General features: G+C 40.4%; 1 protein-coding gene across 5 annotated transcripts in view; it reads left to right on the forward strand.

Annotated features, from left to right (window-relative positions):
- evi5.L (ecotropic viral integration site 5 L homeolog) overlaps positions 1 to 12,938 on the forward strand; it is a 106,201-nt gene that overhangs the window by 5,319 nt on the left and 87,944 nt on the right. For all 5 annotated transcript variants that reach the window (XM_018258572.2, XM_041590537.1, XM_018258571.2 and 2 more), the window contains exon 2: positions 12,055 to 12,141. The gene's annotated coding sequence lies outside the window, so the exon portion shown is untranslated. The remainder of the gene's footprint in view (positions 1 to 12,054; positions 12,142 to 12,938) is intronic.

Raw genomic sequence — 12,938 nt, forward strand, 5'->3', positions numbered from 1 at the left:
GGTTTAACAGATGAAAATTACGATCTCATACCAAAAGAGTTTGTGTAACACTGTTATGTGTGCTTTTAGGAAATGTTTTTCTTTTTCTGATTTAGAGTTGGTCTTCAATTTCATTTTTAGTTTCAGGTGGTTTATTGAAACCTGTTTGCTCTAGCACCATTCAATCTCTCATTTTCTATTCCAGGGTTGCAAAAGTGTGCCCCTTCGTGCTCACGTACAGAGCAGTTGTGACGCTGGGGTAGTAAATGACCCCAATTGTTCTAAATTGTTACAATTAGTAAATACATTTCACATGAGCAGAATCCACGAGGTTCATTAAAGGCATCTGTTGGAATTGATACAATAGTTGCTAATACTCCAGAGAAGTACCTGAGAAATGTATCCACTAAATGTTGCAAAATTGTAACAGTTCAGAATCTGCACCTGAATTTACTGAGCTGCCAGACTCAAACACCAGAGACAGGAATATACAATTCTTATTCTGAAAAAATTAATTAAAAAAAAAAAAATCTAATGGTGAACAATATAAAAGCAACTGAACTAAAGAAAGTGAACAACCCCTTATTCATTGTCTAAAGCTGGCCATAGACGCAAAGATCTGATTGTACAAATCCTCGATTCGTACGATTTTCGGACCATGTGTGGAGGGTCCTGACATTTTTCGTCTGGCGGAGATCGGTCGATCGGACAGGTTAAAAGATTTCTGTCGGCTGCCGATAATATCTCTGCATGTATTGCCAATCGTACGATTTTCAGAGGGAGACTGTCACCAGCTTTTGTTGGACATAACTTTCATACGATTGCTGTCCGGGAGCAGAACATCGGCTCATCTGTTCTTTTGTACTTTATTTGATCAGAATGGTTTGTGGCAGGTCGGGAGATAGGGGAAGTCAGATCGTTTGAGGATTCGAACGATCGGATCTTTGCATCTATGGCCAGCTTTAGAGGCTTCAGCTTTAACTATTTAACTTTTTTTATATTACTTGTATATATATATCTATTGAGAATAAAAATTTGGCACCCAGTGCAGAGACCAGCATCAGAAGGTTCTGCCCTGTCCTTACTGCTTGCCTTAGGGTCCCTACCTTGTACCTGTGAATTAAAAGCAAGGGACAGGGGGCACCTATGTGCTTCCCTCTGCCCAGCCCCCACTAATACAGCTCTGACTAATACAGGCCTCTCTGTTGACAAAACAGAGTGCAGAGCCCTGGGCCAATTGCACAATGCACCAAGCAGTGTGCAAAGTCTGCACTTTGCTCACTGTGTATTCATTGACTGGAGCTACAGTAAGTGCAATATGCACCTTACTACCTGGCAAGCAGCTGTAAAAGTAACCAAAATTCTATGTGGTAGAGCAATGAGATAGAAGGCAGGGTGGCACAGACAGAATGGTACAGCAGTATGAATATCCTTCCTGAAAATACCTTTTGAAGGATACACCCTTATTTGGAGAAATATGCATATTTTACTCCATATTCCAGTGTAAGGCTGGGTTAAAGAAGCAGCCACAAGTAGGGTGCCACAATCTTGATCCTATACAAGGTACTCTTACTTGGCATGAGCACCACTTTGTTTACTTCTTTACTTACAGTTTTTAGGGCCAGACATTAGGGCAATGTTGTGTGCTTATTTATTTAGCTGGACCACAGCACATAGTTATTACATGAGTTTTGCACATCTATAATGGCTGTAGCTGGCCAAAGATGAAACTACACAAAAGAGAGTTCGTGTTGGTATCCCTCATTCGAATGCAAACATATGTCAGGAATTAGAGCAATGGTTTAAAAATGTAAGGCTAACCAAAGCAATGGCAGTGGAGGCCCAGTCTGAAGGCACATGCCTGGTTGCTGTAATAGATGCATCTGAAAGCCCATCAGGGAGGTCATTCATGGTAAGATTTGGGGTGTAAACTAATTTGATGTCCTAAATATTATTGGGATTATAGTAGTTATAATAACTACAACATCAATATTTTCCAACATCTGTAAGCTTGCTATGAGCTAATGTGGCTTCCTACCAAATATTGGACTCCAAAAAACTGAAATAAAAAAACACTGAATTTAAGGGCAAGTCACTTTTTTGTTGCTTTGACAGTATAATAGAAACAACCAGTGTGTTTCCCATGTACTTAAAAGTTACAGTACCTACTGCTACTACAGATACTAAGTGGCAAGAAATTATGAATGCTCTTTGTGTTTCTTATAAGATGGCAATATGTTCTTTCCATTTAACAATGAAGGATACAGCCTGAAAGTTATATTCTGAGACAATTTGCAGTTTGTCTTGATTTAAAATTAAAAAAAAGACCAGTTGAAAACTTTCTAAGAATTGGCCATCCAGTAACATGCTAAAAGTTATCTTGAAGGTGAGCCACCCCTGTAATCATTATAGATGTACAAAAATATTTTCTGCCAACCACAGTTCCAACGAGATATCTATGACCTCAAAAAGTGGATATCTAAGAAAGCAAATAAGCATTCTTTTCAAATCTCAACCTAACTTGCCACTGTTCTGGAACCACTGAGAAAGCCACTTTGTCATATAGAACATCTGATCATTTCCTAAAAGAAATACACTAAGAATACTTTATTATGACGACATGCATTGCAACCCCTGAAAAACCTGCATGGTTTGGGACTTTTTTTATTCAAGTGATGCTTATTCTATTATGAGCGTTCTTTTGTCCATACAGTTTAGTGTAAATAGAGATTTTCTTAATAAGTATACTTGTGATTCATGAAAATACCAGAAAATGAACGAACCTTCTGTAAAGTGACATTGATCAGCTGCAAATATTCTACTTTGTGACATGACAATTTGCCAGTATAGGGGCTGATTCTGGGCCAGCTTTTTAATTAATTTCAGCCCCTTTGTAGTATTAGCCTAAAATAAGAGAAAACAAATATAGTATGATGTATTTTCTTGTAAGAGCAATGGCGCACACAGTGATTATGAGGGTTCGTCATTCTGTCAAACAAAAGTTCTGTGGCAGATGACAATAACCTGAAGGAGAATTTACAGGTGATTTTTTAGTAGTAAAGGAACAGTATAGGTACAGTATATGCCCCTTTGCAATATGAGTGTAACACATGGGGCTTGTGCTGAACATATTGTTTGCCTAGAAATAACAAAAAGGGTCCATTACATTTTTTAAGTGAGATTCACAATACATGTTCCAGCCTAAGAGTTGACACTGTTACATAACACCCAACACTTGCATAGAATATTGTAAGTAACTTTTTTTGTATGATGGCATGCTCACTAACAATGTTAATTCTATATGTTGCCTGGGGTGAATGTTCTGACTAAAGAGGATATTAAGCAAAAAATAAAATACGGAGGATTGTGGTTACAGACAACCCAAAGATCTCCTCCAAATACCTGCAAGAACATTTTGCTCCAGATGGCGTATCTGTACATCGTTCCATAGACACACAGATCCTATCGTACAAATCGAGTATTCGTACGATTTTCGGATCGTGTGTGGCGTGTGCCGACATCTTCCGTCCGGCGGAGATCGGTCGTTTGGTCAATTGGTCAGGGTTGATTTTGACCCGACCGATCCCACCGGAGCCCATTGCGCATCGTATTCGGATCGTTCGGCCATATGGCCGAACAATCAGATTACCCCCGATATAGTCATGCTCGTTAATGGCATATCGGGGAAAGATCCGCTTGTTTGGCGATGTTGCCAAATGAGCGGATCTTTGCGTCTATGGCAACCTTAACAGTCAGAATTTTGTTTGAAGAAAGACCTACTTCTGGCTTTCTTGGTTATTGGCTTGCTTGACACTGACCTGTGTGGTAACTAGTGAATCTGTGCAATTTGATTAACAAAACTCATGTTTGACCATTGAGCTTAGTGTGAAATTCCACTAGCCTGCTGACTAACATTGGTATGAGTACTCTTAAGCTGGCCATAGATGCAAAGATCCGATCGTACGAATCATCGTACGATCGGACTTTCCCATCTCCCGACCCGCCACTAACCATTCAGATCAAAGTCTTACCAGCCAGATTAGTTAAAGAACAGATCAGCAATGTTCTGCCCCTGACAGCAATCGTACGATATCTATGTCCAACCAAAGCTAGTGACAAATAGGTTGCAAATATTGAACACTGAGCCCTGAGTCTGTTGACACATAATACACAAAAGATTAGGGGGAAGGGGGGGGGACATTACTTTTTGTACAGTTATTATCCAAAATATCTATGTCCAACCAAAGCTAGTGACAGTCTCCCACTGAAAATGGTACGATCGTCAATACACGCAGAGATATTATCGGCAGCCGACAGAAATTTTCTAACCTGTCTGATCGACCAAACGACCGATCTCCGCCGGACGAAAAATGTCAGGACTCTCCACACACGGTCCGAATAACGTACGAATCCTCGATTCGTACGATCAGATCTTTGCATCTATGGCCAGCTTTAGGGGGTGATTTATTAAAGGTCAAGTTGTGTTTTCTCGAAAGTAGTTTCACTAAAAAAAAATTGAATTTTTCGGGGGAAAAACCTCAAAATTTGCTAAAATGTATTCTGCCTCGAAGCTGCTAAAAGCCAGAATGGGAAAATACTCCAGCTAAAACCTGTTGAGGTCATGTAAGTAAATGACAGAGGTACCTTGAAGCATTTGAATATGCATTTTGCCTTCACGATTTTCGGGGTTTTTATGCTGGTTTGTTTTTTTAAAATAAATTTGAGTTTTGAGCTATTGCCCACTTTGAGCTTCTAAGCTGTAACTTTGCCTATGGAGCCAAAGACAAGCATATATACTGTACAAGTTATGGGTTGAAATCTCAATCTGGGTTGGCTGCCCCTGTCCTTCATTAGTTACCTTTTATGAACTTGCATGTGATTCTGCACTCTCTTCCCTCATATGTTGTCCAAATAACTAGCATTTCTGATCTGCATTTTTGCAGCCCTCTTCTCTCTATACATATTAGCTTTGGGGTTCTTATGTATGTGAAGGCTCTGTGCCACTATTTGCTGTAGGCTCCACCGAGAAGAAGACTAGATTCCAGTTGTAACCCACTAGGTTGGCTTAAATGACATTTGTCTTCTAAACATAATGCTTTAGTCCAGGATGCATTCAATGACAGATCTGTCTCCATCTTTGCCATATGATACTGGAATTCATTTTATGCATATCCTTGTATTATGGAAATTGATCACATGATAAGGAACAAGGAGAGTGAAGAAACAGAGCTGTCAGCAATGTTCTGAAATTGTTTATACTGTGGGAAAACATCTAAAGTTTAGCAGTAGTGTGATCTGCAAACCGTGCGACGGAGTACTTTCCAAGGTCACCAAAACTGCACACTCAGATCCTAGTACACATTCATTACCATGCAGTCCTACACAATGTACAGCCCTATCCATTAGCTGCATTGTTCAACGACTTTTTCAGTGGGGGTGCCAGTAGTTGTTTTCTGCATTTATTTGCGGTTTAATGACCATTTGTACAGGAATATTTCCTTTAACTATTAGTCCATTTCAGACTTCAGTGTTTATCTGCAGAGAAGACAAGTGGTGCTGATGGTGCAATACACACAGCACTCTAAGTCTAATTTTTTAAAGGGACATTATAGCACATTGTCAACATGAGTTCAGTGAATATGTTTAAAAAAACTTTGTCTATTGTAATCACGGGCTGGGCTAAAGGAGACTGAATCTAAACCATGTTTGCCAGTATACAACCGCCTCCCTCGACCTATTGTTTTGTCTTACAAACAAGGAAAGGTCCATTATTTAGGTGGATTATCTTTGTAATCTACCTATAATAATATACATAGCAAGGACCATAATGGAGTAGCTTCATTATGTCTGTTTGCCTTGTTTAGCTGAAAAAACAGATTTTCTTGTGATTTAAAACAATATGCAATAATATTTTCAGTACAAGCACTATTCATTGAACTCCTTTTGAACAAGGGGGTTATACTGCTCTCAGGGGGGCTGGCACACCAGTAATAACTCTATAATCTGCGGCCAAGACGTATCTGAAATTCTCTTTTGTTGTTGTTTTGTTTAAATCAAATTTGCTCCTAATTACACATGTTCTTTGCTAATGCATGGACTGTAACACAAGCTAATTACAGGCTGTGTTATTTAAAGCATACAGATGATTTCCTTAGCCTGTTTAACTGAGACAGCTAACTAAAGCTGGCCGTAGATGTTGAGATTTTTAAAAGATCCGGTCGTCATCGTGAGACCACAATTATCTCGGAATGATCATTCGATCGTACGAATTGTCCATGAACTAAAAAGACCAATTTGCCAGAAAAACAAAGGGGAGCTGCCTGCTTGACCCTGCAAACATAGATAGATTGCACTGGGACCTGGCTGATCAATTTCCTCACCGATGTCGGCCGAAAAAAAATCGTAAGATGTTTCGATTGTTTGAATCCCACTAACCGCACAATAATTTCTAAGGATTGGTCGGACTTTGCTAAAATTGGTTGATCGGCAAGAGAAATCTTTGCGTCTGTGGGGACCTTAAGACATTCATTTATGGCACTTTTCATCCAGGGATCAGTCAAGTCTGAAAAGTGTTTATATTGGCTAGAAAAAACAAAAACACAACTTGAGTTACATGAGCCAAGCTGTTCTATACCTATTCACTTTATAGCGATGTATTATGGGAACCTGCAGTAATTCTGTGCTTTGTCACCTTATCTCTCTAAGCCACCTTTACACTTTATATTGCATTCTGCTTCACTTTCTCTCATTATTTCCTCCTGTCCCACCCACCCTGGTAAAGTGTTAAATGGAACATTTAGTGTAGCATTATCATTCCGAGGGTTGTGTTTACATTTTCCTATAAAGATTATTGTACAAATGTGTAATGTCATTTACATTTTTTTAGTTACCGTAACATTTGTAGCAGATGGGGAAATGGGAGAATTTCACTTCAATTCTGTTGGAAGTGTTTAAGTACTGAGCATACTGCCAAAGGCCAAGTGCTTCTATACAGGCCATGGATGTCAGAGATAAATTTTGCAGAGGGGCAAAATCTTCTTTTTTTTTTTTTAATAATACACAAGTTTCAGCAGGTCGTGTGAAGCAAATTATAGCACTAAGCTAACATTTCTAACTGATGACATTACTCAGCACCATATCAATTTTACAGAATATTTGTTGCTTTTGTGTATTCCATATTGCTAGCTGTGTCTGTCTATACATTGATTAGCAATACACTTTAAAAATAGGGATGGACGAATTTGACCCGTTTTGTTTCGCCAAAAATTTGCCACCAGCAAAATGTCGCCAACACTCATTAAAGTCTATGGGTGTCGAAAATTTCTGCTATTCTTTTTTTTTTTGCGCACAACACCATACAAGTCTATGACCGTCATTTCTGCGGTGAAACAAGGTGAAAACATTTGCCCATCCCGGTTTACAAATACTGTCATTGAAATTTGACATATGAATCCTTATTTTATGACTTTAGTGAGTTTTGGTAGTTTTCTCCTCCCTCATTATTTGTGTGTATTATGCAACAGGGAAATTCAAGGGACTTCCTCCAGTTAATGCAGCTTATAAAGAACACTAGTGGTAAAGAAAGTACAATGTAATTCCGAAAACATTTTCTGTTGACTACACGCAGATCCTGGCAGTGTTGGTAGTTATGCTTCTACGTGATTGCTTTCCCTTTTAAATATACAGTTTAGTATTTTCCTGCCTTTACTGCTTATATTTTTCACAACCACCTTTCTGAAGGGGAATGCGGTTCATTTGCTGCAGGAAACAAGGCTCGAATGTTTTGGAGACTTTTGACAGTAATTAGCTGAAAATAGCAGTAGAACCTTCTTGTGAGCTAATGCCAAGCAAAGCTTTTAATGATCTGAAAGCTGAAGCAATATTTGCTGACAGAATGGGGTTAGAATTTATGGAAACCTAGATTTGTGGATGTTTTAAAGAACTACCCAAAGCTTTGATGATGTGACGCCTAGGTTTCAGCCCGTTAATCTTATGGTTGCTTTGCAAAATCTTTCTATAGAAAACTAAGCAGTGCTCCAGCACTAGAAAGAGTATCCTTTTTATATTCCTCCGTGTGTTTGAATTTCTCTCAAATTTCAGAAAACATATAGGGAAGTTCATTGGCTCGGCCAGGCTTTTTCAGGCGACTGTTGAAAAGCGCATCGCCTCGTGTGGTTAGCACAGGCGTTTTTACATAGGCGCCCATACAAAACTGTCGCCTGCGCCGGTCGCGGCGACTGTCGCGGCGCTTTGTCGCCGCGACCGCAAACGCGTCGCTATCTCCCCGTGTGGACTAGCCCTTAGGGTCAGTCCACACGAGCAGATTTGCCTCTTCTTCTGGGAGAGAAGAATTTCACTGGCACACAGGAGTTGCAGTAGCAGGGCAAGCCCTTGCAATTTTATTATGCAGTAGTGCAACGTTTCGGGGTCACCCCGAAACGTTGCACTACTCACCCCGAAACATTGCACTACTGCATAATAAAATTGCAAGGGCTTGCCCTGCTACTGCAACTCCTGTGTGCCAGTGAAATTCTTCTTACCCTTGTTGTGAGGTGGCAGATTCCTCTATCACTGGGCACCAGGATAAGAACCTTTGGGATTGTGTGGTGTGCGGCTTCTCCAAAGTTTACTTGGACTCTTCTTCTGGGAGACAATCTCCCCGAACTGTTTCCGTGTGTCTTCCTGTCCGCTATAATGAAAAGTCGCCTGTGCTAAAGCACACGCGGTGCTTCGTTTTCCAAAGTCGACCGAAATGTCAACTTCAGCCGACTTTTCAGCATGTGCTTTAGCGCAGGCGACTTTTCATTATAGCGGACAGGAAGACACGCAAAGGCATTTCGGGAAGATGAGGAGATTAGTCGCCAGGCGACTAAATCTCCCCGAATCTGCTCATGTTGACTGACCCTTAAGCTGGCCATAGACGCAAAGATCTGATCATACGAATCGAGGATTCGTACGATTTTCAGAACGTTTGTGGAGAGTCCCGACATTTTTCGTCCGGCGGAGATCGGTCGTTTGGTCGATCGGACAGGTTAGAAAATTTCTCTCGGCTGCCGATAATATCTCTGTGTGTATTGCCGATCGTACGATTTTCAGTGGGAGACTGTCACTAGCTTTGGTTGGACATAGATATTTTGGATAATAACTGTACAAAAAGTAATGTCGTCCCCCCTTCCCCCTAATCTTTTGTGTATTATGTGTCAACAGACTCAGGGCTCAGTGTTCAATATTTGCAACCTCACCAAACAAGCGGATCTCTATATGTATGGCCAGCTTTAGTCTGTGGTAGATCCAGATTGTACTTAAACAATGTACTGACTGTGCTTTTTCAGCTACTGGAGCCTTACATTTTGCCACATCATTCATGTGTTTAAAGGAGAAGGAAACCCTTTTGCAAAAAAAAAAACCCATACCCCCCCACCCCATTTAGACCCATTTAAGTATGGAGTATGGGGCATTTCCCCAGGGGGGGATACTTAGCCTGGAGGGAGGAGGGGGGGGGTCTACCTGGGATGGGGTGTATGGGTTTTTTTGCAAAAGGGTTTCCTTCTCCTTTTAAGGGTAAGGGCACGCGGGCAGATTCGGGGAGATTAGTCGCCCCGGCAACAAATCTCTCCACACGAGCAGATTTGCCTCTTCTTCTGGGTGACAATCTCCCAAACTGCCTTCCCGCCGGCTAGAATGAAAAATCGCCAGCGGGATGGCACTCGCGGCAATTCATTTTCCGAATTCGCCCGACGTTGCCTGCTTAAAGGGGTTGTTCACCTTCCAAACACTTTTTCCAATTCAGTTGTTTTTAGATTGTTCCCCAGAAAATAAGACTTTTTTCAAATACTTTCCATTATTTATTGTTTACGTTTTTTCCAAAATCTAAGTTTAAAGTTGAATGTCCCTGTCTCTGGTGTTTCAGTCTGGCAGCTCAGTAATTCAGGTGCAGACTCTAACCTGTTATTATTTTGCAACATTGGGTTGATACATTTCTCAGCAGCATCTCTGGAGTATTAGCAACAATTGTATCAATTCTAACAGCTGCCTGTAATGAAACCCAGAGAGTCTGCTCAGCAGGGACAAAGATAAGAAATGTATCAACTAAATGTATCCATTTAGAACAGTTTACAGGATCGGCGACCCCCCCTCCCAGAGCTGCTTCAGAAGGAGAGAAATGACACTTTACCCTTCAATATTAGAAAAACCGTCACATATAGAAAATAGAAAGTCATTGGAAAAAGTTGTTATTTCTGGTGATCTATCGGAAACTAACTAGTTGTTTCAAGGTGGACAATCCCTTTAATCTGCCCTTGTGCCCTTACTCTAAGATGGCTTTAGGTCAGATAAATTGCTGCATGCCTTGTGCTGGGTTCGGTTTCTATGTATTTGTTTTTTATCTTATTACAATGTATTTTTATTGATGCAGTAGTGATGAATTCTATAAATGTTCAAACTGCAAGCCATATTATTTTACGTATTTGAGTATGGCTAGGCATGCAGTTCTCTGTACCAAGATAACTTAAAATTTCTCTCTGTGGCTCACAGCACCTAGTCACAGTTCAGTCGGTATCAGCGCAGAGTTGCAAACTGCCATATTGTACAGGTACTGTAATCTGACAGATAAACCTCAGATTGTTTGAGCATTCTGAAAACATATGGCGAGTGCAGGCCTGTGTGGCTAAGTAGGTTATTTAGTCTATGAAAAATCTCTACTTGTGTGTCCAAGTTTACATGCCATTAAACCATGGTCGAGAACCATAACTGTTTAGAATAAAACCAGTTTAATGTTTCTGAATCTTTTTAATTAGACCTGACCCCCCCCCGAGCTTGTTAAAGCCAGAATTTTACTTATTCTACCATAATAATAATATTATAAACCGCTGACTTTTTAGATGTTGGAGCAGCAAAAGGAACAGACTGGATGTGAAACCCTTTTACTGTGGTTATGTGAACTATTTTCAGCAACTAGACAAGCTCTGTTTTCAAGTTGGAAACCACCCGGGCTTCCATAAGTACAGACTATGTGGCTGCAGTTATCATTTTCCTGTGTGTAGATACAAGGGGGACAAAGTACATAGAGAAGCAAGTACGCCTCCTAGCTTAATTAGTGAGCATCATTAGTGCAGTGTTAGTCACTAGGGCAGAGATCTGCAGTCTCTTGCAGTTTCTGTTGCTAAGGTACAACAACCAACAATCCAGTGACAACTATTTGCTGTAATTAAGAATTTGGGTGCAGTTCAGGAAGAGTTGCAAGGCATGGACCAATTAGAAGGGGGTGGGAATTGAGTACCAGTCCTGGTGTATCCCTGTAACTCATCTGACTATGCTGCTACCCTGCATTATTGAACATGCAAAGTGAATACAATGTAGATTTGATCCGACCAGAGGTTTGCCATAGCCTCACACTGTTGACATCTGCATTGGCAGTTTCCAGCTTTACTATGGTTGATGTCACTTAACAGTATAACACTCAACGCAATGTTCTGTTGTCTTGAGTTTGCTGTTTATAATTATAAACTATACGTTCCGTGACAGCATAACTGCCTCACAAACCTTTGCAGCCACTCTCTCATAATACTCCCTGCCACATTTCTTGTTTTATTGCTTTGTTTGCCTTGGTGCATTTTGTTTACTAGAATGGTGTTCCTGTCGTCTCATAAAAATGAAATAAGTAAATCTATAAGAAGTCTTTATGTAATAATATAAAGCATATCATTTACTACTGGGAAGGCAGTGTGTAAAGTGCAAAAAATGGGCTCAAGCACTTTGCACCCTGTCTTTCTGGAAATTGCAGCAGTTCTCTCTGCGCTCCGAATTGGAACACCGAAATCCATGAATACAGTGTTGCCTTCATTCCGTAGCATTGTATTCATATTCATGAGGGGTGAGCAGTGAGAGGTAATAAAGGATCATCTATTTTCAGTCAACTGCTAATCCAACGCTGAAATCTATTATCTGATTGGTTGCCAGGGGTTACTGCCTAGGAGCAAATTTGCCCATTGTTTATAAATGAGCCCCACTGTATTAAGACTTCTGTAATTAAGCTGCTTGCATTTCCGCCTTCTTACTGTGTATTTCTCTCCACAGAATTCAGCCTCCAGGTCAAGAAGCACGAGGTTCATCCGGGCCTTCTGAGGAACAGCACGTGCAATATTCTGTATAAGTGCTATCAAGGTACAAAACCTTTTGTAGTTATGCCTGAGAAAAATAGGAGATAATAGGCATGGGCTCTTTAAATGAAAACACTGTGTATCTAGATTATATTATAATCCACAGGAATGTTTAAGGGGATAACATTTCTAACACAATTTGTCTGCATTTTTGAATTCATATCCAAGGAAAACCGTCAAATCTCAATGTATTTTTTATGTGTTATAACAGACTTTATTACCCTATGCACTCTGGAGGAGGGGTCCGCTCCCTCCACAGATGCAGAGATTTCTGTGCATTCCCCCCTCTCTTCCCCTCTTATTTACATGCCGTTGATTGTATTGGCAGCCAATAGAATTAATGTTATGGAAATGCCGGAAATGAATGAGGACAGCTGGGCTAGTAGTGCTGGAAGCATGCTGCTCTGTTCTGTTCTCATCATGCTGTCACTTGCCATTGCTAATCTTTGCATCTGCACTGACCCCAGGGGTTGAGTAAGTGCTTACTTTGCATATTTATCTAATAATTATGTGCATTTGGTTTTGTTTGGTTCATGGCTTCACACTCAGAATGACCAAATGTATCCATTTGTGCATGGAATGCAGCATTAATTTTCAGGGACCAACCTGTAATTAAAGGAACAGTAACACCAAAAAGAGTGTTTTAAAGGAATGCCAATATAATGTACTGTTGTTCTGCACAGGTAAAACTGGTGTGTTTGCTTCAGAAACACAACTATAGTTTATAATAACAAGCTGCTGCATAGCCATGGGGGCAGCCATTAAAGCACAGGATACACAGTAGATAACAGATCAGTTCGG

Source organism: Xenopus laevis, chromosome 4L (genome assembly GCF_017654675.1).
Source record: "Xenopus laevis strain J_2021 chromosome 4L, Xenopus_laevis_v10.1, whole genome shotgun sequence".
In the NCBI taxonomy this organism is placed as follows: domain Eukaryota; kingdom Metazoa; phylum Chordata; class Amphibia; order Anura; family Pipidae; genus Xenopus; species Xenopus laevis.